Source organism: Phaethon lepturus, unplaced genomic scaffold (genome assembly GCF_000687285.1).
Source record: "Phaethon lepturus isolate BGI_N335 unplaced genomic scaffold, ASM68728v1 scaffold7001, whole genome shotgun sequence".
NCBI classification, from domain to species: Eukaryota; Metazoa; Chordata; class Aves; order Phaethontiformes; family Phaethontidae; genus Phaethon; species Phaethon lepturus.
Window position 1 is genome coordinate 46,746 of NW_010519755.1, and position 8,697 is coordinate 55,442.

The window sequence follows — 8,697 nt, forward strand, 5'->3', positions numbered from 1 at the left end:
GAGGAGGCTGGGGGTGCACGGGGAGCTGGGAGGGGACACAGCCGGGACAGCTGACCCAGGCTGGCCAGAGAGATATTCCATACCATATGACATCATGCTCACTGTATAAAGCTGGGACAAAGAATAAGGAAGGGGTGGAGGGATGTTCAGAGTGATGGCATCTGTCTTCCCAAGAATCCATTACGCATGATGCAGCCCTGGTTCCTTGGGGATGGCTGAACACCTGCCTGCCCATGGGCAGTGGTGAATGGATTCCCTGTTTTGCTCTGCTTGTGTGTGACCTATTAAACTGTCTTTATCTCAAACCATGACTTTCCTCACTTTTAGTCCTCCGATTCTCTCCCCCGTCCCACCATAGGGGAATGAGTGAGCGGCTTCGTGGGGCTTAGTTGCTGACTGGGGCTAAACCATGACACCCATTCCCTGTAGAGACGGTGCTCCTACGAGTAGAGAAAAGGCTCTGTATGGGTCACCTAAGATACCTACAATAAATTCAGCATTTCGTGCCAAGCACTTGATTCAGCATGGGAGTACATTGCTTTATGCAGGGGATTTGCAAAAATAATATTGAATATCCCTTGCACCAAAAGGCAAATAAACATTGCAAGTGCTCAAATGCCACCAGACAGACTACACTGACCTGGTCCCCCCCCAAAAAAATCTGTCACATATGCCTGACTTCTTAAGCTTTTATTAATGAAAAAACACTTGCAACTACAGAGTCTATACTAGTTTGTATTTTGTGTTGATGCATAGTGTTAGAGGCCAAATTTAGTTCAAGTTACAATGATGCAAGTCAAAGGTAACATCATTGACACAGTTACTTTCTCATTTGTACCCATGGAGCTGATCAAAATCAGGCCCATCACCATTTTTTCAGAAAGTATAAAGAACAAGATTTTTGCAAGGATGAGGTCAAGGGTTTCAAAAATTACTGCCAATTAAACAGAATGAAACAACCTACTATAACCTGAAGAGACACCTAAAGCTTTCTCATTGGATTCCTTTTTCTCACTTTAAGATTTAATAAGCAACATAAGCACCAAATAATTTGCCACACTTGTAGGTTTAAGGGGAAAAAAGCGCCATAAAGCCAATAAAGAAAGAAAAATCCCATAACAGCGAAGTTCATGTCCCAACAACAAGCGTTTACATCTCTGCTGAGAAACCAACACAGATTTCTTTTAAGTAGATATATGTTTGATGTGAACATTTAAAAATGTTTTAAATGATCTAACGACATTCAAGGAAAAAGGCAACTGGCAGCTATCCATTGAAAATAAACAGTAAAGCTAATATTTTATGCTCAGGAAAGCCAAATCAGGATCTTTTAAAGACAAGTAATTTAAAATAGTAATCTATTATTCTGTGGATAGGGAGCATTTCCTCCATCTAAACTATACACATATTATTAAATGAAAATCTAAGTTAAGTTAAACGCTTCTACCTTTTAAAATACAATAATAAACTATCAAGAAAAAAAAGAAATGTAAAGGATAATTAATCTTTTTGTCTTGTTTAATCAATTAAAATACACAATAGCAGTTGAAAGGATGACCTCCAGGAATCTTGAGCAACACTTAGCAGCAGACCTCAGTGATGAGATCTGTAGCACCTTCCAAAACAGTATGTTTTTTAAACTTCGATTCATGGACAATAGCAGATTTTGGAAGAGACTCAATTTCAATCTAGACTTTGAATCTTTCTATGATATTCTTTGTAAAAAATTACTTTGGTTTCAGCTAGCCTATGCCTGCAGCAAATTATCCCCCCATCAATATGGTCTGGAGTCTCTTCCCAATTCTCTCAAGTCTCACTTGAAAGCCCAGAGAATGAAGAGGTTTGAGTTTCACGAGGTTTGGAGCAGAGAGAAAATAAAGCAGGATGCCTAGGAATGAGTGCAGAGAAAAAAAAGTCACAGATTCACTATGGTCTAAAGTAGGGTTACTGATGCATTTGCACTGTAAAAATTTTCATTGCTCTTGGGTCTTAACAAGTAATAAGCAGTATTTACAATCACTCTTGCTTTACAGAGCAACCAGGTCTTTGCAAGACTGCCGACATGTCTACCTTATGCAATGCACTACTAAATCTCAGATACCCAAACAAGTTCCAGATGAATTGGTACTGCTGCATGGCACAGTCCAGTGCTGTGTGGAAATAACTGCTTGACCCCCCAAAACAGCACAGCCTGGGCACACTACTGCTGTGATTCGTCCGCATTGCTTTTGTTTCCAGGGCTGGTTCATTCAGACACTTTTCAAGTATTTCTGCTTAATGCTTACTTAACTGTAGACATTTTCCCAAGTACCCCCAAAAAATAATATTGGGTTTTCTTCATTGCACAGGTCTGGCATCATGGAAAACTTTGTAATTTCACCCTCCTAATCAAGGTTGCATAGAAACAATAAGTATCACACAGTTCCATAGATCACAAGATTTGCTTAACAATCATGGGATTTAAATAAATAGATACATAAAAATGGGGTCTTATTTGCTTTTGAGATCTAATGGATCGCATTTTCAAACTTTTGAAAAGTCCTTGACCACAAAGTCTTACAAATGGACTTAAAATTTTCTCATAACAATATGACTGGAAATTGAGTCTCTCAAAATACCAGATGTTGGTTAACTCATGATGATGCTGCAAGAGTTGGCTACATGTGGCCCAGAGGTTTCAATATGAAGGTCTGTCAAGATTGTCTGGCCTTGCCCATATTACTAGCAATACTTCCTGAAAGCTTTCAGGTTAAACTCATTTTCCACATGAGAAACACTGGTATTTCCCATGTTCCTGAAGTTAGTGTGCTGCCTAGGTTGATTAAAGTATACCATCAAGAATGCGAGCAACAACTGCTATTTTACTCAACCCTGCGAGGATCACCCCAGTTTAAAGGGGCTAACTTGGGCTCCTGGAAAAATGTTAAACATTCTTTGTTAAGTTAGTTTCTGTGTCAAAGGAATGAGGTTTTAATGCAGTAAATAGCAGAGTCTGGAGAACGTGCCCTGTGAGATCAGCTTAAACCAGATAAAGTCTCAGCTAACAGATTTTCTGTGTCATTATAGCAATGTTATACAGCACTGTATCAGTGAATCTCATCAGTGTATCAGTGAATCTTGAAAAAGGCTGTCCTAACAAACCTAGCCTAGTAATCATCATAAAATTAGTGGATCTTTAATTATTCCTTTGACTTACAGAACTCTTATTTGGAGTCATGCTGACTGCCAGTGAGTTAATTCTTCTCTTAAGTCTGCTAATCATTCCTGCAGTCATAAATGCACACTAAACAGGAGCACAGAACAAGTAGGATTAGACATTATATCACTTAAAACATGTGAACCAACTGCCCTCCATGCCTCCCAGACTGGCACTTCTCCACATCGCTGTAGATAAACTGGAGACCAATTAAGTAAAGAGTTTTCCAGTCACTGAGTATCTGGGGGAAGGGTTAAGCATACTTAAAACAGAAGATACACTTTCAGTGTGATTATCTCTTGTAGTCTCTGTTTCTAACAATACATAAAGGAAAACAAATGCATATGAAGAATGTTAAGTGCTACATTTAATTAAGAAAATTAGTCTCTTATGAGAGTGCCAGAAGAACTAAGAATGATCCAAAGGGTCTCCACCCAACTGTTTGCTAAAGCATCTACCCTGTCATTAATGATCATATATGTGCCAGTAATTATTACACACATGGTCTTGAGGCCTCTTCACTTGAGAGTTAAGGTATCAGATCATATCTCCAACACCAGTTGTGCTGGCAACAATGAGTTCCTAACCTCATGTTTTGTCATCATAGTTGATGAGTTACTAGAAAATCCAGGTTAAGTGTTAGATCAAACAGCAGGTCTCAAGCTGGTCGTAAGTAAGTCCTACAGAAGGAGAATGTGTCTCCATACTTTCCCTGGATTTGTAACATCTGGCAAGCTAGCAAGTACAGGGTGAGAACAGCTGTTTGGGAACAGAGAAGAAACACACGGCTATGGAACAGCATGTATGCAGACTGTGTGCAGTCCAGCCCCACCTCAGATAAAATGAGATTTATAACATAATTTCAAATAATAATGTCTGCTCTCTGGCTTTTGTCAGAGCTCACTGAGGAGCATTAGCACTGGATTCTGAAACAGTGGTGCAGAGCACCGCAGGATGATGTTCCCATCACACAGCTGGCAGCATGCCCTATGCCAAGTGGTATTGATGGGAGGATTACAGCCCTCATGGTTTTGGCAGCAAGTGAACTGAATATATTTATTAATGAAATTGTTTATACACGCTAGGAATAATAAATCCCAAATCCATCTAACACTATACTAGGGCTGGAATTTATTATGAGCCTGCTTGTAGCAAATCATCTTCTCTGTAATTTCTGAGCCATAAATATCAAACTCATACTGGTAAGCAAGGGCAGAACGATAACCATTATAACCACACCATCTTGAAGAACAATATAGGATACATATCAAGAAAACAGTCCCAAGGGGACATTCAGGTCAAGTCCAATCACTGCTTTTAGCAGCTAACCACAGTATAAAATTTCCTTTCAAAAAAGGATGAAGCTCCACCTGAAAACTAGTTAAGTGCTACAGCTCAGATCCTCCGATGAGGAGCAGTTCCATAAAGTTTCTGCTCCTGTTGCTGAATTCTTCATATATTCTCTGACCTACATCAGACTCATGGCTGCTTTATACACATTTGCTTTTAGGTCAACACCGTCCTTTAAGTTAAAAGAGTTAACCTTTTCCAGTGTGGACAGGAAGGGTTCATTGTCTCTCCTGCTGTTTGTTTTATTAGACCCCAGCTCTTATTTCTTCCTAAGATACACAGCTTCTCTCTGTATTTGTTCTAGTTCATGGTTACCTTTCTGTCGAAGCTAAGGTTCTAACAGGACTTTGTGGAATACTGATTTTTTGCTGGAAATACTCCAGCTGACATCATCTAAGATCACCTGTGCAGTGCTTCTGGCATCAACTTCAGAAAAGATAGAAAAATGGGAGAGCAACAGCTACTGAACCAACATCAGTACCTTCTGTATTAACTCACTATCTTGTCTCTTGATAGCCTCCTGCATAAATATTGACAAAGACCAGTAGTGTTTACCAGATTTACTCTGACAAACACAACTCAGGTCATGTTCCAAATAAGAAGAGCAAATTCAAGAGCACTTAAAAAAATACAAGAAAGGATTTTGTAATAAACTCCAGTCAGTCTCACATGTAATGCACCAGGCATAAATGTATTCTCCCACTATGTCTCCATATGTTGCTAACAAAGAGAAAAGAAATAAAGTCAATCTAAAAGAATGTCTTACCTGTAGCGGAGTAGAAGGCAGATGACTAATTATATGCCAGATGAAATCCCTATTAGATCAGTGCTTTTCAATCTTTTCCAATTTGTGGACCCCACAGAATTTTTCAAGGCAAGTGTTATAGCAAATTAAAGTCTATGGACAATAAATCTGTTTTATTGAATGCCTTTACCAACTACTAAGGAACTTAATATCCATGACCCACAGGTTGGAAAACGCTGGAGGTAAGCACACATTTCTTATTAACGAGAGGTCCATATAAGAGTCCATGTGCATTTTGGATTTTCAAAGCTATCCAGCCAGTGTTAAATTAACTAATCTACAACAGCAAGTGGAAAGTTCCACTCTGAGGGCATCTATAGCTAAGCAAGTTCATTTTCATATGTTTCTACAATATAAACAAAATAATAACACCCATAGAACAGTAACTGCCAGAGTCACTCTCTTGAGGTTTACTAACTTTCCAACTACAAGGTCTATTCCTATCTCACTGAGTTGATGTATTCACAACAATTCAATTAAAGATAAACCAAGCCATATTTCTTACATCTCTTGCAATTGAATTTAGCCAGTTTTTGAACAAAAAGAATATCACACAACAGATTTGTCGTACATATGCAGCCTATACTAATATGAGGGGGCCTGATCCTGGAAAAACTTGCATGCGAGCTACCTTTATAAAAGGCAATCAATCAAGCAAGTCCCCTAGTGCCTCCAGACAAGACTCATAACTGCAGTTGAATTGGACCCAGCCATACTTAAGTCACCTGTAATCTGGAAAAGGCCAACACCTCCACAAAGGAGCACACAAAAACAGCCAACAATCTAAAGAATCAGGATATTTACCTGGAATACAGAAAAATCCCTCACACTCAAGCCTCTGAGCTAAATTCAGCAGAACTGAGGGCTGATGTTGGCTGTCCAAGCTAGCTGCTCCCTAGGGGCCTCTGAGGAGCCAGGAACAAAAGCCCAGCAGGCAGGGCAGGGCTCCATTAGCCAGAGCCCGTCCCACAGCCCCGTGTGCTGAGAGCAGCCAGGTTTAGTCAAGAGCTCATCAGGCAAGTTGTGGTAACCAGTCCAAGCTTAAGCTAGGAAGTCAATCAGCAGGTCAGGATCAGGTCCAGTGAGGGTAACCAGGCTCAGACACTGCCCCATGATCACAGCACAGGTCCACAGGGACAGGACAGGTCCCAGGTCATGCCACAAAATCAGCTGACAGATCAGTACCTGGCTCGGCAGGGCCCATGGCCACGCTGGGCAGAGCTGTAGGAAAGCTGGAGGCTGATAGCCCACAGCTGAGCTGCAATGGGGCTCCTGGCCCATGGGCAAGGGCTGGGGAGGCCCCAGGTGAGGCTGGTCAGGGCCATTAATGCCCAGCAGTGCTGCCCACAGGGCCCTGACACTGGGCTGGTTACGTGAAGGGTCACTAGGAAAATGGCTGCTCTCAGACAGGAGTGTCTTGGCCCCAGAATAAATTTTGGATGGAAAGAAAACTTTGACAGCACATTTCAATTTTTTTCTTGAATCAACAAATTTGATGTAAACTGCTTCAACCGAAAAAAAATCCCAATCTAATTCCTATCGCTGCTCTATTAATACAACCTTAATTAAATCCAAGTATTTGTAGGTTTAAAATAGAACTCAGCATAGACCTAAATGCTTTGCTAAGCCAGGGCCTAAACATGAAGCTGTGTTTGTTTTTGTGTTTGTCTCTTGTTTACAGACGGTGACGGACAAGCCGATAGTTCTGCCAGATCTTTCCCTTTCACATGTGTTCGGCGCGGTCCACAGCCAGGGTAAATTGGTGTCGTTCCAACGAGGCCAATTTACACCAGCTGAAGATTCAGACCCACAGCTGTATTTGTGTAACCTCAATCTGCATGAACACAGTTTTTCCATTATAAATATCTGTGTATATGATTCATAGAGCACAGTAAGTTTAAGCTACAGCACATTAAATTATTCCAGACAATGGGCCCAACTGTCAACCCACTAGAAAATTAGCTAGATGTGTGACGTGACAAATAGCTTTGTATTAGTATCAGAGCACCATTTCCAACATACTCATGCTGAATGTTCCCACTAAATGCCAGAGATCTGCATTTTTTTCCTGACAGATATCAAGCCACAGCCATGCACACAGTAAGGCATGTGATTCCTATAATGCTAAATAGAGAAGCAATAATTTTATTGTTGAAGGTGGGAGAAAATTAAATTACAGATACTGAACACACAAATATGATTAATGATATCTGGGTATATTTTATGCATCAGACTGTTTGCTTCACTTTTTTGAAATATTGTACCTCTTCACTGCACTTAGTGACAGCAAACACTCGGGCATTCTTGGAAAGGATTTTCTGTTCCTTAAGATGGAAATGGTCTTTCCTGGACACAGATCATCTACAGAGAACTGCTTGCTGTCTAAGTGCAGATTAATTCATTGGTGGGGTAGGAAATGTAATACAAAAAGAGATAAATAGACAACAGTCTCATGAATGGAAAAAAGTGTAAATTATTAAAAGATCAGAGTGGGTCCCCAGATGAGGGATCTTCCTCTCAGTTTTAAGAATCTGTGAGATACAATTTCATCTAGTTGAAAACGCTGTATGAGTTTGGTGACTTTGTTATAGACCCTGGTTCTATTCCTGGCTTAATGTGTGACATTCCTGTGACTCCAAATAGCTGCCGTTAAAAACAAAACAACCAGACAGACGTGTAGTGCTTTGTGTCAGAAGCATGGCATTTTCCCCTGCCCAAATCACCTGTGTCACCAGAGGTACGGCTGTGGTGTAATCATGGGTTAAAACTCCCGACATGTCATGATGCTTCAGGGCCGGAGCCGGGATCTCTGCACAGACGGAAAGCAAAGGACATCAGCTTTCCGCTGGATTTTAGGGTGTCCAGCACTCCCTGCCTTGTGCCCTGGCTATTTCCCCACCCTGTGAATCAACTGGTTCAATGTTTTCCCTTGACACTGGCAAACTTGGCAAGCTGGGAGGGCGGACGGTGTCCCTGCCTGGGGACACGTGCTCCATGGGTGGGACCGGGCCTCGCCGCCCCCTCGGCAGTGCCCCTGGTTTTCATGGGGCTGCCCTCAGGCCTACCTCAGTAAGCAGTCTTGTTGGGAAAAAACCTTAAAATCCAATCCACCCCTCACAGCGACTTCTGGTTCCCCAGGGCTGAACGGATTGTAAAAGCTGATTTGGCTGGGTGTAAGGGTGCTTGCCCATTCCCCTGTGCAGCGATCGTGAGTGACAAGTCGCACAGCGGGGTGGCCTGCCAGGAGGCCGTGAGCCGCCCCGAGCTGTTTTCAGAACATGCATGATTTGTAAGAAAAAAAAGCCAGAGTGACCTGGTTTAAAATGACACTGATACTCCTGGAGAT